The 26,499-nt window shown below is 41.5% G+C and overlaps 1 pseudogene; it reads right to left on the bottom strand.

The window, feature by feature from the left end:
* Nucleotides 1–6,831: 6,831 nt before the first annotated feature.
* On the bottom strand, nucleotides 6,832–24,651 carry LOC108705608 (annotated as a pseudogene).
* Between the last annotated feature and the right edge of the window lie 1,848 nt (nucleotides 24,652–26,499).

Below are 26,499 nucleotides of genomic sequence, written 5' to 3'. Positions count from 1 at the left end.
ATTTTGAGAAGGCTGCCTGGCAAATTGCTCAAGTTTAGATGCCGCATCAGACTTTGGTTTTTGTGTTTTGCTACCTCCCATCATGGGAAGAGTAGTATCGTTATAGTAGGTACTGTACTTGTTGCTAGATTAGGATCTCCAAAAGTAGTATTAGGCTGCGGTACACGGAGCTCTCGTCTGGGTTCTCTACATTAGAATAGTGCCCATGTTTGACCTATCCCATAAGGCAGGACGGCGTTACAGGTGCTGCAAGGGCCTGCAGCCAGTTATCTTGGCTAGAAGGGTAACTGCAAAGTGTGTGTGGGTACTTCCTTCCAGGGCACTAAGCTGCAGTTGTAATATTGCCACGTGGAGTCTAGAAGCAAGGGAGTGTTCCAGGTGCTCTGCCTTTGCTGGGTCTGGGGCCCTCCTTTTGCCTCGTGGGTGCCACCTGGTAAGGCTGCCTCCTCTTATGCCAGGGGATCTAGTGAGAGTGCCACACAGAATGGTCTCCCCAGGGTCAGTGTCAGGTCTCAGGTAGAGGCACTATCCCTTCAATGCAGGGAGTGGCAGGGAGCCCCACAGTTCTACAGTCTGTAAGCCTGCAGAGGAGGAAGCAGGAGTACTAGCAAGGGATGGTAAGATGGGGCGCCCCCAGGGTCTGGCAAGCACTCACCCCTGTTTTATTGCTTCCAGTGGGCCTCACTGCGATATATCCGGCCGAGTTCGGCGGGAATTAGTTCCGGTCCGGATGCGCCCGGGGCAGAGCCTTACTTGAGGCCGCGGCTTTAGGCGCGATAATAGGCCGCACTTTGATCGGCAGCCTAGGAGCTGCTGGGTCGGCTGTTGAAAGTCCGGGCTGAAGCGGCTCACTCCCGGGAGCCTAGGTAACTAGTGCACAGCTCTTCTGCTGTAGTTTATCGGGGATATTGGCCTACTTTATTCGGGACCCTGGGAGCGCTTGAGAAACGCGTCCACTCTGCTTGCCGGCTAGCCACGCCCCCCCATGCTGCGGCTTTGCAGGGATTGCTTCCAGTGCTGACTGGAATACGCACCATATTGACTAAATTGGCTAACAGGAAGCTTGTGTTTATAAAGGCAGTGACAGCTCTCTTGGGATGAGATGCAGGCAGCGTTGGGTTTGGAATCATCCACAGGCAGATTTATTAATGGTGCATCTAAGACCTGGCTAACCCTTTCCCTTCAGGGCGACTTTGCAAGGCAGTACCTAACATCTAACAGCAGAGATAAATACTTTTCACTTTCATTCCATGTGGATGAATGTTTAAACATCCTTATGCAGATTTTCAGACAGGCTTGTATGTTTAGGCTGTGTAAAAAAGGTTGGTCTACTGTGTGTTTGTGAACCTTCTTAATCTTTTCAAATTGGCTCATGAACTTCAATGGGTTCCACTAAGCTGGCTAGACCATTTAACAGAGATGCATATGAAAATATAAGAACTGAAAGTATGGATATTAACACCACAAAATAAAAGCATTTTAAAGTAATTAAAATATCATGTGCTTACACTTATTATGCATTTGCTAAACGCAGCAAAAGCCCTAATCCCGAGATACTGGAGGAAAACGTCTCCTCCGGAATATAAAGAATGGCAGCAACTGGTAGAAGAAACCATTAAGTAACATAATGCCTATTGTATATCAGTAACTATGTTTTTTAAAGAATTTCTTCTTCTTTTTTTCCCCCATCCCTTTATTTTCTGTATGCTATTCTTTAAAATGTTTTTTGGAAATAAAAAATATCATGTGCTGTTGCCCTGCATTGGTAAAAGTTATGTATGTGTTTTCTTACTATAGTTTAAATAAATAGGCTTCTGTGTAGCCATGGGGAGGGGGGGAGCCATTCAAGCTGAAAAGGAGAAAAGGCACAGGTTACAAAGCAGATAACAGGTAAGCTGTGTAATAGAATACAGAGTGCATCTGTTATCTGCGATGTATCCTGTGCTTTGGCTGCCCCTGTGGCTACACAGCAGCTTTTTATATAAACTATAGTAGTGTTTATGAAGCAAACACACCAGTTGTACCATTGTAGGGAATCAATACATTATATTTTAACAATTTAGAACACTTTAATGTTTAGTTTTACTTTTCCTTAAAGTATAGGCTGAATGGTCATCCAATAGCATGGCAAAATAATATTGCTACATTTGTTATGGGTGTTGGCTGAATGGGTGATATGGCAAAATAAGACTAAGGGTGGCCATCCAGGATAAGATCTGCTCCTTTGATGAGGTCGCCAAATGAGCGAATCTTTCCCCGATATGCCCTCTAACGGCAGGGTGAAATGGTTCATCCGAATCGGCCCTAGGACTTAACGATCGGATTACGACGAAGAGCATTGTTGCAGACAGGTCATAGGACTGAATCTGTAGTCCTCGAGAGCAGGAAAAAACAAACCTGCCCAATCGATAGGCCGGTTTTTGGCCTGAACTCGGACGGAAGCCCCCACACGCTGGTAGATAAGATACCGAATCGGTCTAAAGGACCGATATTGGCAGCTTTAATTTGCCTGTGTGTGACCACCTTAAATTGTGACTCCATCTGATGATACTTCATCTGTCTTTCAAGAAGTGCCATCAGCAGATATGGTGCAGGATGAGTTATTATGACTACTACTTGGACAGTATGGTAAAAAAAATTGTCCAAGCTGTCCATACAAATCTGGGCGTGTATGGCCACCTACACACTTTAAGCATCTTATTGTGTGTATAAGCCTTCTGGTCTTTCAACCAGATTGTGTAAATGCTAGGCTAGTGACAGACAGACAGACTAAAAAGGCTGTTGAGAAAAAACAAACAATATAAAATTAATTAATTTCAAATCAGTTTATTATTGATATTATTCAGTGTCTGATATTACTCAGTGTGTGTCTTGTCACGTTTATGTGGTGTGGGAGCAGCAGTTCCATGCAGTATTTACATGTGAGAGATGTTGGTGGGTTTTCATCTTGGAATCTGAACTGCAGATTCTAAGGGGACACTGAGGGCAGTGGCAAACGAGGGGGAGGAAAGTAGGCTCGCAGAGCAACAACCGGCAGGGGCTAGTGGAGTGGGGGGAGGAGAAGGGGCAGTGGAGGCTAATGAGGTAGGAATGTTTGTCAGGAGGGGAAGTAGGGGACAGAAGGGTAGGGGGCTGGTCCACAGCTTGTCCAAAACAATTCACCATTTTGGCTGAAGATGCTGGGGAGGAAAGCTCTGAACTGGTGTGTATGGAGCAGGCTGACTCTCAGAGCACCCTGGGAGGCAGTGGCTTTAATACGGGTGGTGGGGGGAGTGCATAGGGGATTCAATTATTAGAAAGGTGGATAGGGTAATCCATTATAAGGACCCTTCACGCCGAACAATCTGCTGCTTGCCTGGTGCTAGGGTTCGGCATGTGGTGGAACAAGTGGACAGATTATTGGGAGGGGTTGGGGAAGACCCGGCAGTGTTGGTACACATAGGTCTAATGGCATAGTTAGAAGAGGTGGTGAAGTCCTCAAGAACAATTTTAAAAAACGAGGTGAGGGCAAGGACTTCTAAGGTAATTTTCTCAGTTATTACCACAAGTAACGCTAAGAAGACAGTGGGAGCTTAGGGAGATTAATGCGTGGCTGAGAGATTGGTGTAGGGAGGAGGGTTTTGGGTTTTTGGAGAACTGGCCTGATTTCTCAGTCGGCTACAGGCTCTTTGCTAGGGATGGGCTGCACCTTGATAATGGTGCAGCTGTTTTGGGGGAGAAGATGGCTAGACTGTTGGAGGAGATTTTAAACTAGGGGTGGGGGGAGGGTTCAGTAAATGATTCAGTGGAAGAAAGGTTAGATGAGATAGTGGGCAAAGGAGAGGAGAATTGGTTGGGGGTACTGTTAAGGATAGGGAGGACCACATTTCATTTGTTCTATATGGTACCAGTATTAAATATATGTTTGCAAATGCAAGGAGTCTGACTGGTAAAATGGGAGAGCGAGAGAGAGATTGGTGTGGCCGAAACATGGATGAATAAGTCGCTTTACTGGGCAGTTAATATCAGCGGCTATACTTTGTTTTGGAGGGACATAGGCAATAGAAAAGGAGGAGGGGTATGTCTGTTTGTTAGGCAGGATTTAAAAGCTTATATAAAGGAGGAGGTTATGTTAGAAAATGAGGAGGCAGATGTCTTATGGGTGGAGTTCTTCAACAATTGTAAAGAGTCCAGCAAATTAATTGTAGGAGTATGCTATAGACCCCCTAATGTAAGTGAGGAGGAGGAGGCTAAGCTCCTGATGCAAATAGAAAAGGCTGCTAGTTTGGGTAAAGTAATGATAATGGGGGATTTTAATTACCCAGATATTGACTGGAGCAACGGTACTGCCAGATCAGTTAATGGGAATAAGTTTATAAACTTGTTGCATGACAATTTTATGGCACAGTTTGTTGAGGACCCAACCAGAAAAAATGCTATTCTGAATCTAGTGATCTCAAATTATAGCAAATGTGTAAGTCATTGAACCCCTGGGTAATCGTTACCATAATGTTATATCATTTAATGTTTGGCGCAAAAAACAAATATACACTCGGGCAACAAAAACCATGAATTTCAGAAAAGCTCATTTTAGTGCCTTGAGGGCTGCCCTTCAGAGCATTGATTGGGCCATTAGGTTTTCAGCTAAAAACACTGAACAAAAATGGATGTCATTTAAAATTATATTAAACCATTACTGTTCTCAATTTATTCCCATAAGGAGTAAATGTAGAAGCTCTAAGAATCACCCTATGTGGCTTAATATAGAAGTAAAGAAGTTAATAGGGGAAACGGTACCCCCCCCCCTATGTTTTGTCTCCTATGTGCTTGTTATTACATATTGTGCTGTAATTTTAAGTACAATTTCACTGTTGATGTATGTGATGGTTTGTACGAAAATAATAAAAATTATTTTGGAAAAAAAAAAGAAGAAGTTAATAGGAAAAAAGAGAGAGGCATTTAAAAACGACAAGTCTTTTGGGACGGAAGCTGCACTTTATGAATATAAACACTATAATAAATGTTGTAAATCAGCAATCTGGAAGGCAAAGAAAGGAAATGAAGAGTGCATTGCGGCGGAGATACAGAAATGGCAAATGTGCAAAATCAGTTCTTTTCTTCAGTGTAAAGAGGAGTCTGAGTTCCCATTCTCACTTCATAGCTGCACTGATGGCTCAGCTCAATCTAGTCCAGTGGTTTACTCAGGATATGATCCATAAAGCTTTAAAAAAAATTAATGTAAACAAGGCTCCAGGACCTGATGGCATACACCCCCTGGGTTCTAAGAGAGCTTAGTTCAGTCTTAGACCAGCCCTTATTTCTGATTTTTCAGATTCGCTTTCATCTGGTATGGTACCTATGGATTGGAGAAAAGCTGATGTCATTCAAATATTTAAAAAGGGATTACGATCTCAGCCAGACAATTATAGGCCAGTAAGTTTGACATCTGTGGTGGGCAAATTATTTGAAGGCTTGTTAAGGAATCACATTCAACATTTTGTCCTAGTAAATGACATTATGAGCAGCAATCAGCATGGCTTTATGAAGGATAGGTTGTCAGACTAATTTGATTGCTCTTTATGATGAGGTAAGTAAGATGCTGGACAGTTGGGGGGGCAGTAGATGTGATCTATTTGGATTTTGCCAAAGCTTTTGATAACGTGACCCACAAACGACTGCTTTCTAAACTAAGGTCTGTTGGGCTTAATGAAGTCATTTGCACATTGATAGGAAACTGGCTACAGAATTGTGTACAGAGGGTGGTTGTTAATGATACATTCTCTGCTTGGAGCAAGATTCTTAGGGGGTCCCTCAGAGCTCGTTATTGGATCCACTTTTGTTTAACTTGTTTATTAATGATTTAGGGGAGGGTGTTGTAAGTAATGTAGCAGTGTTTGCAGATGACACAAAATTATCCAGCCCAATTAATTCCATCCATGATGTGGCATCCTTGCAACAGGATCTTGACAAACTGGCAATCTGGGCAGCTAAGTGGCAAATGAGATTCAATGTTGATAAATGTAAAGTCATGCACCTGGGATGTAAAAATATCCAAGCCACTTATACCCTTAATGGGACTGCACTAGGCAAATCCATTATGGAAAAGGCATAGCACACTTGAGGAGAGCAACCCCCCCTTATTTGTTGACTTGGTGTTGTAGACTATGTTAGAGCTTCTCAAGCTATTTCCCAGGTTTTTCCCCTATAGTCTTGGCTGGGAAACCTGTTTTCATGTGTGAGAGAGAGTTGCATGAGTAAATTACCAAATATGTATGCTGAACTGTCCACAAGAGCCCAGCACATTGCCCTGATGGTGGAAAAGGGGTGCAAGTGAAGGGAAAGGCTTTCTGATTGTATAAAACTTTGGCATAGGGATCCTGGCTTGATAATCAGATCCCTGTGATTGTTGCTAGAGGGAAAAAAAAATGTAAAGCTTGTTTTGGCAAAAGTGCTTTGTGCATTTTTCTAACCCATTTGTTGCCCTCCATTTTTGTATGTTTTAAGCTGATCACTCATGTACACTCTTTAAATAATCTCTTATTGTTTGATTTCACCAATACAAGAAGCAGCCTTTAGTATTTGTGTAGGTTTATTATCTTGTTTTCCCCTTTAAAAACAACATTGCAACCATAAGTAGCAGGTAGAACCTGCCAAAGTGACCCTGATTTATCATAGCTTTTCCAACATTCTGATTACATTCGCTGCTTACCAGTAAGGTAAGGGAGTGCAGCATGACTGCTGAAGTGCGTATCTGATTGATACCTCATTTCACCTTGTTATTCCAGGCATACTGCGGGTAAACTGATATTATTTCTGTGCTCACAAATAATTAACCAGTCTTTATTTAAAGCATTGTACAGGCTGCAATATCCGCATGTCAGTTTTCCATATATGACGCCCTCTGCAGCTGTTCTTTGGGGTAGTAGTCATGGCTTATCTGAGTTACTGCTCACATGCCCATGTAATACCTCTGTAGTTTTAGAATTAGAAGACAAGTTGCTGTAGCTTGTCTTTCCTGAGGATGATCACTATACAAGTAACCTTCCATTTAGGTTTTTCAGCATTGACTTTTATAAAAAATGTACAAATTATTCTCCAGCATCTATTTAACTTGTACTTTGCACTTTATGATGGTTTAACAGTTTGTATCCAGCTCACATATTGCTTGCTTGTTCCTCTGTCTTCCCAGCTTCATTCTCTGTAATTAGTAAAGTGTCCAATAAGATAGCGGATGATTCAAGCTGAGTGTTGCACAGCCTCAGAGGGCTCTGATACATGACTGGGTTAATCCCATTTCTCATTCCATGTTTCATAATTAATTTGGAATTCTCAGCCATAGAATTCCGTAATGAGATGCGACTAGAGCAATTCCTCAAGAGCTTTACTGACTGCATGCCATGGAAGTTACATTTAATATAGCGGCGAAATGCATCGCGAAATGTCTTGTTAAAAAGGGTGTAAACCAGAGGGTTGACACCAGAGGAAATGTACCCCACCCACACGAATATATCCATCAGCATCTTCATGACATCTTCATCACACTGATCTTCCCCACAAAGAACTGAGGCCACATTGGTTAAGAAAAATGGACACCACATGAAGACAAAGAGAAAAAAAACTATCCCTAGGACTTTTGAAGCCCTCTGTTTGCATAGACTTCTTACCAACACTGGATAGTCTGCGAATGGGTAGTTCTTCCCCAGTAATACTGAGTGTCCCATCTTTTCGTGCACCCTCTAGCATGGCTATCTTTTCTGGGGAAGAGCCAGGAGTCGCATCTCTCTGGAAGACAGTAGACACTGTGGACCATGTGAGGCGCTGCGGTGGCTTGTTCTTGATTAAATATGCTTTCTTCCTTAGTAGGTGGATTGTCAGGAAACAAATGACCACCGTGATCCCAAATGGGACAAAAAAAGCAGCCATGGAACCATAAATAATGAAATATTTGAAGGGCTCTACTTGAATGACACAGGTGTAGCTTGCGCTGAAGGTGGTGTTTGGATCTAGGAGATCTTTTATCGGGATAGGAAAAGCAATGACTGCAAGAGAGAGAAGATTTTGTATAAACTTTTACAGATTATTTTAAGCACTGTACCGGAGATGTTTATTTCTGTGGCTATCAAACACTTCTACGAATATAATCCCCCAGCATTCGTGAATGTCCTAAACACTCTTTCTGCTTTGGTATCTTTTAAAGTCCTAATAATCACAAATGATACAACACACTGCAGAAGTGAAGGATCAGTAGTTGTTCAGTTGGCAGTGTGCTCTAGTTTAATATTCAGGACAACATGGCATTCAGAGCACATGTTTTCTTTAATGGTTACATCTTTTTCCGAATCTGAATCTGTCCCCCCACTTGCAGCTGTTATGGGCTGATTATCAATGCATTATGGTGTAAGGTCCTTGGAATCTGATCATTACAGACTCTAAGCTATTCCAAGCGAGAGCAAATGAAAAGAAATAGTTTCTGGAGCATTTTGTGAGGAAGCATGGTGTAGGTTCCCATAATGTCCCAGATATCGAGCTCACCTTCACAGCTGAAGGATTCACAACGGATCAGGGAGGTTGTCATAGCTTCTCTAACTAGTAAGCACTGTTGCCAATATGTCTGAAAGCTCAGGGTTAGCAAATCTGCTATCTGTATAACTCCACTCCTACATAATAGAATTAAGGTCTTCGGGCTAATACCATCATCTGCACAATATTAATTATAGAGTATTTTACTGCCTCTTTTGTTGTTGGTCATTGGTCTTTCCAAAGCTGTAGTTGAAGGAAATCTATTCCAGTATTAATCTTTCTTGTTAAAGGGGGGTCTTTTCTTTAAAAAAAAAACATGTGTGGGGAATTTGTTACTGTATACAGTGAAACCTACATTTTTAAGTTTTCCTGCATTGTGCAATATTGTTCCACCAATTTGTAATGCATCCAGATTTTTCACCATAATCTGGCCTACGTTTTGTCCTTTGTGAATGCTATTTTTAGTGATATTTAGAGGTTTAAAATACTAAGCAAATGCATATTTTCCCTTGAATCTGTCTGTACATAGTGAATTCCAATTAGTCTGTACCTTACGCAGCCATTTCTTGCACATGTTGCCCCATGGTTTAACATTGATAATGAAAAATGTTAAATGAAGATTTCCTTCTATTTCACAGTATGTTGTTGAATTGATTAAGGCTTGTGGTGCATTACCAGACCAAAAAAACTGATTCTTTATGTAGTCATAAGCAAGTATAAATCTTTCAGTTTAGTGCTAACTGGCTGAAATTTGTGTGGCCTTTTTTCCCTAGATTTTGATATTTTGAGATCATTTGCAATTGGTTTTAATTTTTACTTTTTTTTGGTTTTTGAGTTAATTTGTTTTTTGTTCTATCTGGTTGCTAGGATTTTTTTTACCTTAGCTACCAGGCTTTGGTTTGAATGCGACGAAAGGATATTAATAGGAGAGGAGCTGTATAGAAAGATTAGGAATAAATTGTAAACTCATAGAGCAAACGTTTTTCTGCTGTCGGGGGTAGTAGACCCCCATTTGAAAGCTGGAAAGAGGCAGAAGAAGCTTGTAAATAGATCATAAACAATAAAAAAAAAAATAATGAGAAACAATTGTAAAGCTGCTAGGAATAGTACATTCTATAACATACATAAATGTGAACCAACCATCGAGTAAAGCTAGCACTTATAGAAAGTAAGTTTAAGGGCAAATGGGCATTTCCACTCCTTGTGTTTCATAATTTCTATTGAGCAGGGCCCTCTTAGCCTCCTCATCCATATGTTTTTATTGCTTTTGTTTGTTACATAAATATCCCATCTACTGTACAATGTTGTGGAATATGTTATCATTTTATGAATACATATAACTAATAATGCTGTAAAGTTAGGTTTTATGTAAAGTGGTGAGAATGAGGAGCAGGAAACACTGTTTGTCACATTTTTAGTTTAGGAACTAATATAATAACAAAATGGTATACATGTAGATATCTTTAACTTCAGTATCCAGGAAACACTTAAAGGAGAACTAACCCCTAAAGTTAAAAAAAACCCTACCCTACACAGACCCCCTCCCTCCTCCCCCCAGCCTAGCTGCTACCTCGGGCAAATGCCCCTAAGTCATTCAAATGTGCAGTTGTCTTGAAACAGAAAATTGCTCCAACTGCTCCAATATGGCACACAGGTGCATGATGGGTGCTGTGGAAAACAGGACATCAAGAAATAGCCATATGGCGCACACACACTGTTGCAGTTGCCAGATTTGATCTAAAAGAGACCGAATAATAGAATCATATAGCTGAGTGTAAGCTTAGTGGGTGTGTAGACTATACCGATGCTGAACACTCCAGTACAGGTATGGGACCTGTTATCCAGATTGGTCGGGACCTGGGGTTTTCCAGATAAGGGGTCTTTCTGTAGTTTGAATCTTCATACTTTGTAAGTCTACTTAAATATAATTTTTTTTTTTAAACAAATGTTTTTATTTATTTTCACAAAATAAACAAACACAAATAAAATAAAATAAACAAGTAATCTGTTGGAGATTTGGATGAGCAAAAGGAGAGAAAGTAGAGAAGAGAGTCGCCATAAACCGTAAAGGTTAACATTATTAGGTAGCGCACAAAGGAAATCACTTCACATTACCATTTTCATTTAACAATCATTTGAAGGTGCGGAAAAAAACACAGCCAAACTGCAAGCCATATTGCTTATATACATGAGGATAACAATCTATTGATATGGTGACTCCTGGGGGGTGATTGATGACTCTGTCCCCGCAGACCATGAAGATTCTGTATATATTGATTTGTGTCTTGTATTGCAGTATTGTTGAGCAGCAATTCTGTATCGAACCGTGTGGTATGACGAAATGCATAAATCGTTAAATGTCGAGTATGTGTCGGGAGTGAGGAGATATATGTCTTCCAAGTTGAAAAATGTTTTTCTATGCGTTCCTCTTTATTCATAGTAGTTTCTAGCCAGTCCATGTGGAAGATATGGTGGAGTTTTTGTTTAACAAGAGTAAGCGGAGGTATAGATGGGGAGAGCCAATGATGAAGAATAGTTTTCTTAGCAGCTGCCATTAGTCTTTCCTCTAAGCGTCTCTCGGATTGTGATTATGCTAGTTGTTCAGGGGGGGACCCAAAGAGTACCCATAGTAAAGTAAAAGGAGCTGTCTGATGTGTTAAAGATCTCCAATATCCCTGCACGTTTCCCCAGAATTCCCGTATTAAGGGGCAGAGCCAAAGACAGTGCACAAGATCTGCTCGAGACTGATGGCATCTTAGACAATTGTCCCTGTCTAAAGTACCAATATGATAGCGTCTAAGTGGTGTAAGATAAGAATGGTGAAGGATCTGTAATGACATTTCCTGATATTTGCTGGAGGAAAGAACCTGCATAGTTTTTGCATGATATTGAAGTAATTGAGCTGCATCTATCTGCGGAAGTACAGAGGTCCATTTAGACAGAAAGGGATCCGTTGAATCTACCCGAACTATGGTTTGAATTATTCGGTAGATCTGGCAACTTAATTCCCAGATAAGTTATGTAAGAGTTTGCCACTTTAAAAGGAAAATCGCTATTTCTGCTCAATATACCAGAACCCCCTAGTTCCAGTGCCTCAGATTTATTCAGATTAATCCTAAAACCTGCAAAAGTGCTAAAAGTTTCTATTGTTTCTAGAATTGTAGTCAATTCTATTTGGGGATCATTAAAAAACAATAAGATTTCATCAGCGAAAGCTGTAATTTTATGCCTGTGTGGCCTAGTGGGATCCCTGCGAATATCTGCAACAAATGTTTTATTAAGGGGTCTGACGCAATATTAAATAGTAAAGGGGATAGATGACAGCCTTGCCTAGTTCCCTGCTGAATTACAAAAGGTTCCGAATTGTAACCATTAACTGTGAGAAACATCTGGGGAGAGTTGTATAATGCTTTAAATAAGTTTAGCATATGTATTCCAAAATGTTGAAACTATAAAAAATCTCTGTATATGAATATGAGCGATCCTATGAAAAACCTTATCTGCATAAAAATGTATTAATAATCCTTGTTGTCTCTTTTCTAGGTTACAATGATAAATAGCAGCAATTGCTTTCCTAATCGCTTGGACCGGGTATCTGTTTTGGAGGAAGCCCATCTGATTAGAGGTAAGTATAGTAGGGAGAATTTTTTGTAGTCTATTTGCCATAATTTTTGTTATAATCTTTAGGTCTTGGTTTAAGAGAGAGATTGGTCTGTAGGAGGACGGATCTGAGCGGTCCTTTCCTTCTTTATGAAGTAAGATAATTCTAGCATCTGCAGCTTTATCCCACAACTGATTCCCTTGTAAGATATCATTGTATAAGGATGTCAATAGAGGGGTTGTTTCTGGGAGTAGCAATTTATAGAATTCCACGCCTAAGCCATCTGGGCCTGGAGATTTGCCATTTTTAAATTTAGTAATTGTCATTGCGACCTCTGTTTCCGTTACAGGTGCATCTAGGATTTCCCTATCCTGGACAGAGAGTTTATTCAGATGAGCTTCTTGGAGAAACCTAAGGCCGTTATCTGGGGAATCAGTTGGTAAAGTTTTTGGAAGTGAGATGCCATCACGTCTGTGATGTCATTTGTACTACGAGCCGATCCAGTGGGAGTTTTGAGTTTCTGGATAAATGTACTGGACTGTTGTTTTTTGACTAAATTCGCCAATAGTTTCCCGGATTTATTGCCCCATCGGTAATATCTATTTGCAGTATGGTTTAATTTATGTTGCATCTGTTCATTCAATAAAGTATTGAAAAGAGCCTTCGACTCTGTGTATGTTTTCTTTGCTACAGCAGAATTAGTAGATTTAAAGTTTGAGTGAGTTCTTTTTGTAGCAACCGATACTTTTCACTAAAGGGCCTCTTCCGCTTAATCAGGTAAGATATGATGTGGCCTCGTAACACTGGTTTGGCTTCTGCCCATAGTGGGCTAAATTGTCATCAATATAATTGGCCCAATGTTGCTTTAGATAATTTCTAAAGTCTTCATTATGGTAGAGCAGGGATCCCCAACCTTTTGAACCCATGAGCAACAATCAGAAGTAAAAGGAGTTGGGGAGCAACACTAGCATGCATAAAGTTCCTGGGGCGCCAAAAAAGTGCTGTGATTGGCCATTTAGTAACCCCTATGTGGATTGTCAACCTACATTGAGGTTCTGTTGGCAGTACACCTGGTTTTTATGCATCCAAAATGTGCATCCAAGCCTGGAATTCAAAAATAATCACCTGCTTTGAGGCCACTGTGAGCAACATCCAAGGGGTTGGAGAGCAACATGTTGCTCACGAGCTACTGGTTGGGGATCACTGTGGTAGAGGTAAGTTGGAAATCTCCAATTACACGAGTATGGCTGGGGTGCAGACAGACGGAGGATGAGTTTCACCGGGGCATGGTCTGAAGTATCTATGTTACCAATATTAGCGTCCTCAATTGAGGCTAAAAGATGGGGGAACAGAAAGATGTAATCAATCCGTGAATGCGAGTTGTGGACTGCAGAAAAGAAAGTGTAATCCCTAGTGTCTGGATATAAGTATCTGTAAGTATCTTGTAAGCAAAGATGTTCACAGAGAGAGTGCAGCGGTTTGATTCTATCGAGGACGTGTGTGGATGATGTACCTGACTTGTCCATGTAGGGATCGCACTCCGTATTCATGTCACCACCAAAGATCAAATTTGAGGCCCGCCAGGAGTCTAACCGTTGGAGCAATTCTGTGAAAAAAGATTGGTTTTCATTGTTAGGAGCATAGACATTAACAGGTGTATACTTAGTCCCATATATGTTCACATCCATAATTAGATATCTACCCATTTTATCTTTAAATATTTTTCCCACCGTACTATTCAAAGCAGTACTCAAAATAATTGCCACACCCCTAGATTTAGAAGCATAAGAGGCAGTCGTGACAGAGCCTATCCATCTATCTTTCAGAGAAGTCGTGTCACGTCTGCGCCAATGCGTCTCCTGTAGAAAAGCGATATGGACTTTGTCCCTTCGAAGGTGGTCCAATACCTTACGTCTTTTTATAGGAGTATTTAGACCCCCGACATTCCAAGACACAACCTTAATTTTCTCTAGGATATTATCCACCATAGGGTTAATAGAATCTTGAGTAAAAGACATATTAATTTAGCCTATACCTATTTTTTGGAAAACGTATGTCTCAATAGTGATAGCGTATCCGGGCTGGCTGTCCCAGCAAGCAGACCAGGGACCGGAATAGGTTAAGGGTGTGGGAAAGTGACTTGCTCCTAAAGGCGCACTGGCCTCCAAATTCCAGATTAAAACACAATAAACATAATAACTAATCAAAAAGTTCAACTTGAAACAGCATGGCAGCATCTTAGCCGACTGTTCATATCACGCCCTAGGTCTCTTCAATAATATAGAAATATAAGTGTAGGCCAAAAGGATCAATAAGTAAACCTATCATCCTGTAATGCAAAAGGAAACAAGAAAAAAACGTAATACAAACTATATTCCGAAGAAAAATAGTCCATAGCAAGTAGTCTAACTGAAGAAGTCCAGTACAGAAAAAACTAGAGAGCCAAAAAGAAAAAGTTACTTCCAACTGATGAACAAGGGAGAAAAATCCAATGGAAGGTCTGTCATTCCAGGCCAGAAGGCCTACTTAAATATAATTTAAACATCAAACAAACCCAACAGGACTGCTTTGCTTTCAATAAGGATTAAATGTATCTTAGCTGAGATCAAATAAAAGCTACTTTTTTGTTATCATTCTTAAACATTTGAATTCTTTGCTTAAAATGGAGTCTATGGGAGATGGCCATCCTGTAATTCGAAGCTTTCTGGATAAAAGGTTTCCAGATAATGGCGTGATAGCTGAAAACTTTTATCCTAACATCTGGGCTGGTACAGTAACTTTGTAAAAAGTACCATGGAATGCATTGAGAATATATCACCTTATGTTAATTATAAGGAACACTGTCCTCAAATAATCAGATTGTGTTCATGAATGTTTTCAAGTACAAATGCAACACTTCCACATTCATGAAGCAAAGTCATGTAAGCATGTTCAGCTTATACTAGGGAAGTAATGTATTGGTTCTCAACATCCAAAAAATAATATTTGCAATGAAATAGGTAAGGACTGCACAAGCCAACCTTCAAGTAACTATAAACAGATTGAAGAAAATGTGAAGAAAACAGGTAGTCGGCACAAGACAGACCACTTGTATATAAGAGCCTCTTCAAAGGCTTGCACCGTGTGAACAGCTTGTTCAGCTCTCCTCTGCTCCATAACTCTCTAAACTGTGCTTTACTTGACACACAAGTCTCCTGTCTCTGCAAAATGGCAGGATGATTGAAGTGCTGTTCTTGGGGGTTCTCTGCAGCAGAAGGAAATCATGAATGGGAACTTGATTATACGCCTCCCCTAGTGCTTAGCCACAATGCTATTTCCAACTTGCTCCTGTCTCTTAGCATAGTGTCTATGTGTTAGATACTTACCGAGGGGACGACAGGGACGCCTGTCGCCCCCTCGACGGAGACGCCCGTCTCTCTCCTCCGCCGCCGATGCGGCTAGGCCTCAGGCGCTGGCTCCTATGGAGCGCGCCGCGCGCATGCGCAGCAATTAAAGGGACAGTTACGCTGACGTGATTGCGCAGGCGCTGGCGCTGATTCGCCAGCGTCCAATGGCGCCAAATTTAAATCCTTAAATGGCCAGCAGTCCTTTTGTGCCTTGCCCAACGTAGGTTCTGTTTATCGTTCCTGGGTGTGATTATTTCTGTGATTCTTGTTGTGACCTTTGGCTATTCCTGATTACTGTTTGACTTCCGCCTGCCCTGACCCTTTGGCTTGTTCCTGACTACTCTTTGGATTCCGTTTTTGTACTTCGACCCTGTTAGTTGCTGACCCGGCCTGTGACCTCGACCACTCTGCTGTTTACCGATTTTGTACCGCATTTCCGATTGGTTTTGACTCGGCCCATTCCTGGACTTTGTTAAACTTTACATTTAGTTCCCTTGCTCGCCCAGAGTTCTTCCCTCAGTCTCCTCACTATTAAGTCCTGGCGGCATCCGAGTAGCGGAGGGCTCCACCCGACGTGAAAGGCGGCGGTTATAGGCCGAAGCGTGAGCCAAGCCCAGGACATTGGGGTTTACTCTGGGTTGTGGGATATCGAACGTTACATTACGTTGGGCCATAAACTAAGAAGATGGAGCCAGCTGAAGCGACTGCTTCCACGCTGGTAGTACCTTCCATGAGCCCAAGGTTCCTTTCCCCGAGAAGTTTGCTGGGGATCGAAGTAAGTTTTTTACTTTCCAAAAGGCCTGTAAACTACATTTCAGTTTTTTACCCTATTCCTTCCCTACTGAGGAGTCTAGGGTGAATTTTGTAGTTACGCTGTTACAGGGTGATGCCCAGCTCTGGGCATTTAGTTTGTCTCAAAGGGATCCAGCCGTCTCTCCTTAGAGGCTTTCTTTAATGCCATGGCTATTATTTACGATGATCCTGATCGTGCCGCCTCTGCTGACGCTGCCATACGTGCCCTAAAACAAGGCAAACGGCGGGCAGAGGATTATTGTACTGAATTCCGCCGTTGGGCAGTAGAGACGGGCTGGAATGATACGGCTCTTATGAGTCAATTCAGGGTTGGTTTGGCTCCGACTATTAAAGATAGTCTTGTAAATTTTCCCGCACAGTCTTCTCTGGATTCTCTCATGTATCTGGCTATCCAGATTGATCGAAGGCATAGAGAGAGACTCCAGGAAGAGCAGGTTTCCTATGTTACACCTCCTCCCGTAAATGTCTTTAACACCCCTCAAGTCTTTCCTAGATCTTTAGAAGAACCTATGCAGATTGGTTCTACTCGTCTCTCTTCCGAGGAGAGGGTTCGTAGGAGGAATAATGGGTTATGTCTGTATTGTGGGGATAAGGGGCACTTTCGCAACACCTGTCCCAAAAGGCCGGGAAACTACAGAACCTAAGCAGGTCTGGGGAGTCTTGCTTGGGTGATGTCGTTTCTACTCCCCAATCTTCTCAAATTTTAATTCCGGTTCTTTTGAGTTGGGACAGTGGTTGTGTGCAGAGCTCTGCTTTTTTGGATTCTGGGGCAGCGGGTAATTTTTTGGATTTTGGGTTTATTCAAAAACATGGTATTCCTTGGGAACCACAGGTTCCATCTTTCAGACTATCCGCCATTGATGGTAGATCTTTGGGTTCCGGACTAGTATCTACTCGATCTAAGGTTATTCACATGTCCATTTCTGATCATTTTGAATCTCTTTCATTTTCATTACTGAGTGCCCACAGACTCCAGTCATTTTAGGTCTTCCCTGGTTACAAGCTCATAATCCCCAGGTTGATTGGCCCTCTGGTAAAATTTTGAAATGGAGTTCTGCATGTATGTATTCTTGTGTTAAGCCTGTCCAGACCCTGGCCGCTACTTCTTTAAAGAGTCTTCCTCCTTGTTATGCCGCTTTTTCTGATGTTTTCTGTAAAAAAGCAGCTGAATCCTTACCCCCCCATAGACCCTATGACTGTGCTATTGAATTATTGTCTGGGTCTTCTCCTCCCAAGGGAAGGACATATCCTCTTTCCCTCCCCGAGTCTTTAGCCATGGAGGAATATATTAAAGAGAATTTGGAGCGGGGGTTCATTAGACCTTCTTCTTCCCCTGCGGGGGCTGGGGTTTTTTTTGTCAAAAAGAAGGATGGGACTCTTAGACCCTGTATCGATTATAGAGGGTTAAATAAGATCACGGTCAAGAATCGTTACCCCCTCCCTTTAATCTCTGAACTCTTTGATAGAGTGAAGGGGGCTGTTATTTTTTCCAAATTGGATCTAAGGGGTGCCTATAATCTAATCAGGATAAAGGAGGGGGATGAGTGGAAGACCGCTTTTAATACCCGAGATGGGCATTATGAATACTTGGTAATGCCATTTGGTCTGTGTAACGCCCCCGCTGTTTTTCAAGAACTGGTTAACGATATCTTCTGTGATCTTTTGGGTCGGTTTGTCGTTGTGTACTTAGACGACATTCTAATTTTTTCTTCAAATTTGTTTTCCCATCGTGCTCATGTTCGGGAGGTTCTATCCAGGTTAAGGCAGAGTCATCTGTATGCTAAGCTTGAGAAATGTCTCTTCGAAGTCTCTGCTGTACCTTTCCTTGGATATATTATTTCCCAAACTGGTCTTGAGATGGAGCCCACTAAAGTCCAAGCAATTCAGCAGTGGGCACAACCCCTTTCTTTGAAAGCGATCCAGAGATTTTTAGGGTTCGCTAATTACTACAGGCAATTTATTCAGAATTTTTCCAAATTGGTGGCCCCAATTACTGCTTTAACTAAGAAAGGGGTTGACCCTAGTATTTGGTCTGCTGAGGCTGTTGAGGCCTTTAGCCTCTTAAAAGAGGCCTTCATTTCTGCTCCAGTTCTCCAGCATCCAGACTCATCTTTGCCTTTTATTGTTGAGGTGGATGCGTCTGAGATCGGTGCCGGAGCAGTATTATCTCAACGACATCCTGTCTCTGGTAAAATTCACCCATGTGCCTTTTTCTCAAAAAATTCTCCTCTGCTGAGGTCAATTACGATATTGGCAATAGGGAATTATTGGCCATTAAATTGGCATTTGAGGAATGGAGACATCTCCTTGAGGGTGCCAAGCATACAGTTTCTGTGTTCACAGATCATAAAAATTTGTTGTACATTGAATCTGCTAAACGGTTAAACCCTCGTCAAGCCAGGTGGTCATTGTTTTTCTCACGTTTTAATTTTATCATCACCTACAGACCTGCAGAAAGGAATCTGAAAGCAGATGCCCTTTCTAGAAGTTTTGTCTCCAAGCCTAGGGAGGATTTGGAACCAGTTTTTATTGTTCCTAAGGAGGTGATTGTGGCAGCCTTGAGTCCGGATCTTTCTACCTCCTTGTCGAATGCCCAGGTAGATTCCCCTCCTGATATTCCTGTGGGCAAGTTGTTTGTTCCTAGCGATTTACGTGAAGCAGTCTTTCACGAGACTCATGATTCTAAAGTGGCTGGTCATCCGGGTTGTGCGAAGACTTGCGATTTGTTGTCTCGTACTCTCTGGTGGCCGACTTTAAGACAAGACGTTGCCAAATATATTGAGTCATGCCCAGTCTGCCAACGATCTAAGCCATCTAGATCTTTACCTCAAGGGTTGCTGCAGTCACTTCCTATTCCTGAGAGACCTTGGACTCATATATCCATGGATTTCATTGTAGAATTACCTCCATCGAAGGGGCATACTGTTATCTGGGTAGTGGTGGACTGTTTTAGTAAAATGTCTCATTTTATTCCTCTTTCTGCCCTTCCCTCTGCCAAGACTCTAGCTGAACTTTTCAATGTCCATATATTTAAGTTTCACGGGGCTCCTCTCAATATTGTGTCGGATAGGGGGGTTCAATTCGTGTCCAAATTCTGGCGGGCTTTTTGTTCATTAATGGGTACTGATCTGTCTTTCTCTTCCGCATATCATCCCCAGACCAATGGTCAGACTGAGAGGACAAATCAGACTCTGGAACAATATCTTAGATGTTATGTGTCCTGCAATCAGGCACTTTGGGTTAATTTTCTTCCGTGGGCTGAATTTGCCTATAACAATGCCATTCATTCCTCCACTGGCAAATCTCCTTTTTTCACAGTGTTTGGTCTTCATCCCAGAGTTTTTTCATTTTCAGGTTCTTGTGATCTTCCTGCTGTTAATTCCTTTGTGGAAGATTTTTCTAAGACTTGGCAGGAGGTTCAGAAGTCCTTATCTTCTGCAGTAGCTGCTCAGAAGAGGGCTTCAGACAAACATCGGAGGGATTCTCCTGTGTATCAGGTTGGTGACAAGGTTTGGCTGTCCTCCAAAAACATTTCTTTGAAAGTCCCTTCAGCCAAACTGGGTCCCAAGTTTATTGGTCCGTTCTCTATATCTGATGTTATCAACCCATGTACTGTCAGGTTAAATCTTCCCCCCGAACTCAAGATTTTTAATTCCTTCCATGTATCTCTGTTGAGACCTGCTAGAGTGGTACGTCAGAATTCTCCTCCTCCCCCTATTTCTGTTGAGGGCCAATCTGAATTTTTGGTTCACAGGTTGATTGACTCTCGTATCTCTAGGGGTAAACTACAATATCTGGTTCATTGGAAGAGTTATGGTCCTGAGGAGAGATCCTGGGTTTTTGCTTCTGATCTTAAGGCGGATAGGCTGGTGAGACAGTTTCATTCTAAATTTCCCAACAAACCTAAGGGTCCAGTGGCCCCCTCTGGAGGGGGGGTAATGTTAGATACTTACCGAGGGGACGACAGGGACGCCTGTCGCCCCCTCGACGGAGACGCCCCTCGGTGGAGCGCGCCGCGTGCATGCGCAGCAATTAAAGGGACAGTTACGCTGACGCGATTGCGCAGGCGCTGGCGCTGATTCGCCAGCGTCCACTGGCGCCAAATTCAAATCCTTAAATGGCCAGCAGTCCTTTTGTGCCTTGCCCAACGTAGGTTCTGTTTATAGTTCCTGGGTGTGATTATTTCTGTGATTCTTGTTGTGACCTTTGGCTATTCCTGATTACTGTTTGACTTCCGCCTGCCCTGACCCTTTGGCTTGTTCCTGACTACTCTTTGGATTCCGTTTTTGTACTTCGACCCTGTTAGTTGCTGACCCGGCCTGTGACCTCGACCACTCTGCTGTTTACCGATTTTGTACCGCATTTCCTGGTTTTGACTCGGCCCATTCCTGGACTTTGTTAAACTTTACGTTTAGTTCCCTTGCTCGCCCAGAGTTCTTCCCTCAGTCTCCTCACTATTAAGTCCTGGCGGCATCCGAGTAGCGGAGGGCTCCACCCGACGTGAAAGGCGGCGGTTATAGGCCGAAGCGTGAGCCAAGCCCGGGACATTGGGGTTTACTCTGGGTTGTGGGATACCGAACGTTACACTATGGTAGTCGACAATGATCCTGTTTTACAACCTTGTGCACACAGTATGATCACTGCTAACCCAGCATTGCTCTTTCCCCAAGTCTTATGTAGAGTTTACAGCTTTTCACATGCTCACAACCAGGTTTTCTGCTGTCTGTATCATGTCTGTAATAAAAGGGAGTGTCTAATCAAAGAAACTAATTCTGATTATTATTAATTTGATATTTTTAATAATTGTAACATGCCATTAAAAAGCAGTTTCTCCCGTGAAACAATGTAGCAGAAGGCAGCCTTGGATACTTCACAGATTTCACAGATAAAAAAATCAACTACCAAGGCAAAGGTAGACCTCAAAGGGATTTGAATGAATCCCTCCCCCCTCCCCGCCATCTAAGGAACTCCACTTTTTTGTGTGGTATCCTAAATGAATAAATAAAACTCAGTGTAAACTGCTTGCAGAATCAACTGAGCTGTAGCTGGAACGGCACAGGTTTTATTAGGTGCATCTCTCTACGTGGTAGTCTTCTGTAATGTTTAGCTTTGCTTCAGTGCAAACTTGCTAATGTTCCAGCTCCATGGATCCAGTCCTGCCTTTATTTATTTGCAGTAGCTGTAAAGAACACATGGTTTAGTTAGGCGCTAGCACCCCTGAGCTGTGTTTATATTCATGTGGAAGGCTTCATTGTATGTTTTTCTTGCTCAAGCCTGTTACTTCTGAGCTAATTTGACTTTCCAAGCAAAAGCTGGATTGTATTTTTTGATTCCTGTTGATTCAGCACCCCCTTGACTTGGCAATGAATGGGTGCATGCGTTTCCCCTATATACACTAGCAGCTGACATAAACCCTTTCAGTTCTGCTATTTTCCCATTATAGCTCTTCACTATGGAGTGAGTTTGATTGCATGAAGCCTGTGTTTTTTCTATTCTTTTTTTCCATGTCCGCTTGAGTTTGTTACAAATAAAGAAACAAGATATCTTAAATCACTGCTCTTCCATTCAAAGCTGCATGTTAAAATTCACAAAGTTAAAACAGGACCCAATGTATAGTATGAGAGCTAGTTTTTATTTCATAAAGCATGTGGTATTCTTTGTACTGATGTAATTCAGGGAAATTTTGTTATCCTCAATATGTAAAAAAGTGGCACAGACCGCTTACACTTACAGCTTTTGGCTGCTGATGGGTTTGTATTTTAACACTTACAGGACTAATATTTGCTCTTAAAAAACCTTCTACAAATAAATCTGACTGTACAAGTGCGCCTTGTATTTGACCTTCACTGTACCTTTAAGCAGACTGTGTCCTGAAGACCCCCTTAATCCCAATATATTTAACAGAAGGGGTGATGTTTCTCTGAATTTCTAATGCTTAGCTGAGCAAAACCTTTTTAAGATGGATGCTACAGTTGCCCGGCAGCATTAAACCTTACCTTTCTGTTCTCGTGTTTAAATTGAGCCGTTATCTCTTGCAATAATCTTCATTTGAGCAGAATGTATGATTTAATGCCCTGCAGCACACTCTTAACTTATACACTGCTCTATAATGTTTGGATGATCCTTAATGGCACTCAAGAATATGGGAGCAATCAGAGTCTGGTCTGATGGAAGATAAACACAAAGCTGCTTTACTATGTGGTGTAGTCTCTTATGGGAACAAGAATTTCCCTTGTTATTTGGCTGAATTCTCTCTCAATGATTTCATATCAAAACTACGAATTCCCCTATTCCAGTGAAATGTATCCACTAGTAAAAGCAAGTTTCCTAAACACAATGCTATCAAAATTGTTACTGCTACCCAAGATACGTTAAATGTTTGTTTTCTTAATACATTTGTCTTTGGTAAGCATCTCTTTTCTGTTGTTGCCATAGTTCCCAGAACTTTTGTTCATGTTTTTGTACTGAAGCACAAAATAGAAGGAATTGCTGGATGTGGCAGAGACTAGAGAGAATGCTATAACCAGTCTATTTACAAGGGCCCCAGATGACGGCCGTTAACATATCATGGCTGCCAAATAAGAAAAGGTTGAATAGCAACTCGTGTAGAGATTAGCAACATGTCTGTTCATGCTGTTGGACCTGCCATTAACCCTAAAATATACTATTTAAGCCTCTTCTCATTTTCGGTAAACTATTTGCATTTCAAAGTACAGAGTTTGCTTATATTACAGAGAGCTGGGATTTATTTTAGCCCGTCTTCTGTCTCGAGTTTAAATTGTTAGTGGACACAAGATTTCTCTGTGCACATTACAGCAATATTTTGCATAGAAATACTGCCAGGCATCAAATAAAACATTGCACATTGTTTTCTGGTGTACATGTAATACTTTTTTCCAGCTGTAGACACAATAGCAGCTATGAATACAGAAAGGTACATTTATATAAGGGGATTATTTATCAAAGGTGAGTTTGTGAGGTTTTTTCCACCTCGAATAAACTCACAACGCGAATTGCTTATTTATGAAAAAACTCAAATGTTAGAAAATGAATGATGAGGGGAAAAACTTGAATTGATCGAGATATCTGTAATAAATAAAAAAAAAAGCTCAATTTGATCAGAAACCACAGAAAAAAAACCCAAAATCATGAAGGCTAAAAACATCTTCAAGGGAACTCTGCATTGACTTCTACATTACCTCCACAGGTTTTAGCTGGAGTATTTTCGTATTTGAGCATAATGATTCTTTAAAAATTAAGTTTTTTTTATTATCCTGAAAAATTTGCGTTCTTACAGAAACGGATTTTTCAGGAAAAACACAACCCAACCTTTGATAAATAAGCCCCTAGATGTCTAGATTGTAGCCAATGTATTGTGTTGACATTATGCTTCATATATACGCGAGTCTATCCTTTTAAATTGCTGTCTTTTCTACAGATGCTGTATCTATAACATAGCTCACAGGCTACTATACAGACTTATAAGTAACTTAAATGGGGCATTAAGGTTAAACAATTTAGTGTGCATTTGTTCTAGTGATGAATTAGGGAAGTATGGGGATCAAATGTTCATTGTTGTATATACATCCATAGGTGGCAGCCATAGCAGCTCAGATTCTGTGATTTTAGGCTTATGGCACACATTCTGTTTGTATTCCGGTAAAGAAAAAGTCCTCCTTCAGCCCACCTACCGTATATACTCGTGTATAAGCCGACCCATGTATAAGCCGAGGTACCTAATTTACCTAAGAAAACTGGAAAAATGTATTGACTCGTGTATAAGCCTAGGGGTGAGAAACTGGTACTATTTTTGCTTTATGCCATGTGTTTACTGACCACAGGGTAGATTACAAAAAACGAAAATGATTTAAGGAAGGCACTCATCAAAAATAATTTTTATATTTGTACCTTTAAAAGGCATTTAGCTGCAGGGATCATGAACTGCTGTGCTTTCCCCCATATGAACAAGGAAATCCTTGTATGGGTAGCAATAGTAGCAATAGCAGGTGAAAAGTTTGCTCCAGTTTTGGTAACCCTCAGCAACCCCTGATGGGTGTATGGATGTATTATTTATGTGTGGGACGTGCATGTACGGACATAAACTAGATTTGCTACATAAGCAAATGTCCTTATAAGCGTTTATATACAGATGTGTTCCCTTCATGACATCATGCCTGTTACGCTACGATGCTGTGAGCGCTATACACCTATGTGCGTGTATGTGGAGTGTTTACAGACGTTGCTACGCGGGGCCGGTCTCACCTTCTCGCACAGGGTGCGCACTTGGCTCTCGTTGAGTTGCTTGCAGTCATTCAGCTGCTCGATCCACTGGTCCAGCTCTTTAGTAAACATCTTGTCCTCCATACCAGAACCTTCCCTACAACCACACTATCCCACGGCAACACACACTACAAACACAAACAATTCCGCACTGTGCCGATCAGTTTGTTCCCCCTCCTCTCTGCCCCCGCTCCTGTCACACATTCACTGACATGGCCTACGCCTCTCGCAATATGGTAATGCGCACACATTGCAAAAAGGGGAAGGGCTGAGGAGTACTGTGTGACGAGAGCTTAGAGGGGAGGGGCTGAGGAAGCCACGAGCGGGGAGAAGTACGGGCAGCACGGAGGAGTCACTACACACACTGAGTAAGCGTCAACCTTTTTAGCTGACCCGCGTATAAGCCGAGGTAGAGTTTTTCAGCACATTTTGGGTGCTGAAAAACTCGGCTTATACGCGAGTATATACGGTATGTGTTTAGTGACAGGAATGAATTCTATCAGCCCATGGATGTGCACATGGTGCAGAGTTCAGTTGAAAATGCTTTATTGTATCTTTTAGCTAAAATACACCCCATGTGTGCAGTAACTGGCAGGTCACATTCATTCCTAGAACTACACACATGGTACTGGTGCTGGTGGGATCTGTTTTTTTTCGATGCTGGCTTTTTGTAAACTTTCCATTTTTAATTTTTTACCAGTTTTCCAAAATTGAAGTCTTAACATTTAATACACTTGTCCCTGGTGTTTCAGTCTGGCAGCTCAGTTATCCAGGAACATATTCTGAATTGTTACATTTAATTGCAACAATTTGCTCCATTAGTTACATTTCTCAGCAGCATCTGTGGAATATTCGCAACTATTGTATCAATTCTAACAGATGCCTTTAATGAAAGGCAGCAGGGACAAAGATAAGAAATGCATCACCTAATGTATCAATTTAGAACAGTTTCAGAGTCGGTGACCCCCTCACAGAGCTGCTTCAGAAAGACATAAAAATGTACCTTTAACTTCAATATTACGAAAACGGTCAAAAATAGATAATAGGAAGCAGTGATGGGCGAATTTGCGCCGTTTCGATTCGCCGAAAAATTTGCGAAATTCGTGAAACGGCGTTTTTGACACCGGCGTCCGTTTTTTCGAAAAAAAAAAATTGACGCCGGCGAATTTTTGCCGCAAAGTTTGTGCGGGCGTTTCGCAAATTTATTCGCTGGCGGTGAATCGCGCAAATTCGCCGTGAATTCGCGCCTGGCGAATAAATTCACCCATTACTGATAGGAAGTAATTGAAAAAAAGTCTTTATCTCTGGTGAACCAACTGAACTGTAAAAGGTGTTGGAAAGTGAACGACCACAATAAAGACAGGGTTGTTTAATAATCTATATATAACGGTATCAATTAGGTGTTAACTAAAGATGGACAAACTTGACTAAATCATATTTGTCTAAAATCTGTATGGGAATTCTAGCTCAGCCTATATGTATCAACAAAGTTTGAAAGACTTTCATTAAACAAATGCTAAACATGCCAAGAGGAAAGCAATGTGGCGTACTTATTTGTAAGGATAATTGAGACTTTGTTTTCCTTGAAAACCCATCTTGCGTTGTCAGAATGCTATAATGCTGTTTCAAAAGAAGTCAGGGATGGCAGAAAAGCTTTCAATGTATTTAAAGTGAAAGGAACAATTGTATGTATTACATACGAAAACTATTTTTGTAGATGACCGAGATATTCTTAAAGGAGAACTAAACTCTAAAAACTGAAAATGCCATATTTTATAAACTGAACTAATTGCATCAGCCTAAAAATGTCAGGTTCGCAGTAGCAGCAATGATCCAGGATTTCAAACCTGTCACAGGGGATCACCATCTTGGAAAGTGTCTTGTGATACACATGTGCTCAGTGGGCTCTGAGCAGCTGTT

This window comes from Xenopus laevis, chromosome 5L, assembly GCF_017654675.1.
Source record: "Xenopus laevis strain J_2021 chromosome 5L, Xenopus_laevis_v10.1, whole genome shotgun sequence".
Lineage (NCBI taxonomy): Eukaryota > Metazoa > Chordata > Amphibia > Anura > Pipidae > Xenopus > Xenopus laevis.
This window is presented reverse-complemented; position numbering and strand designations above follow the sequence as displayed.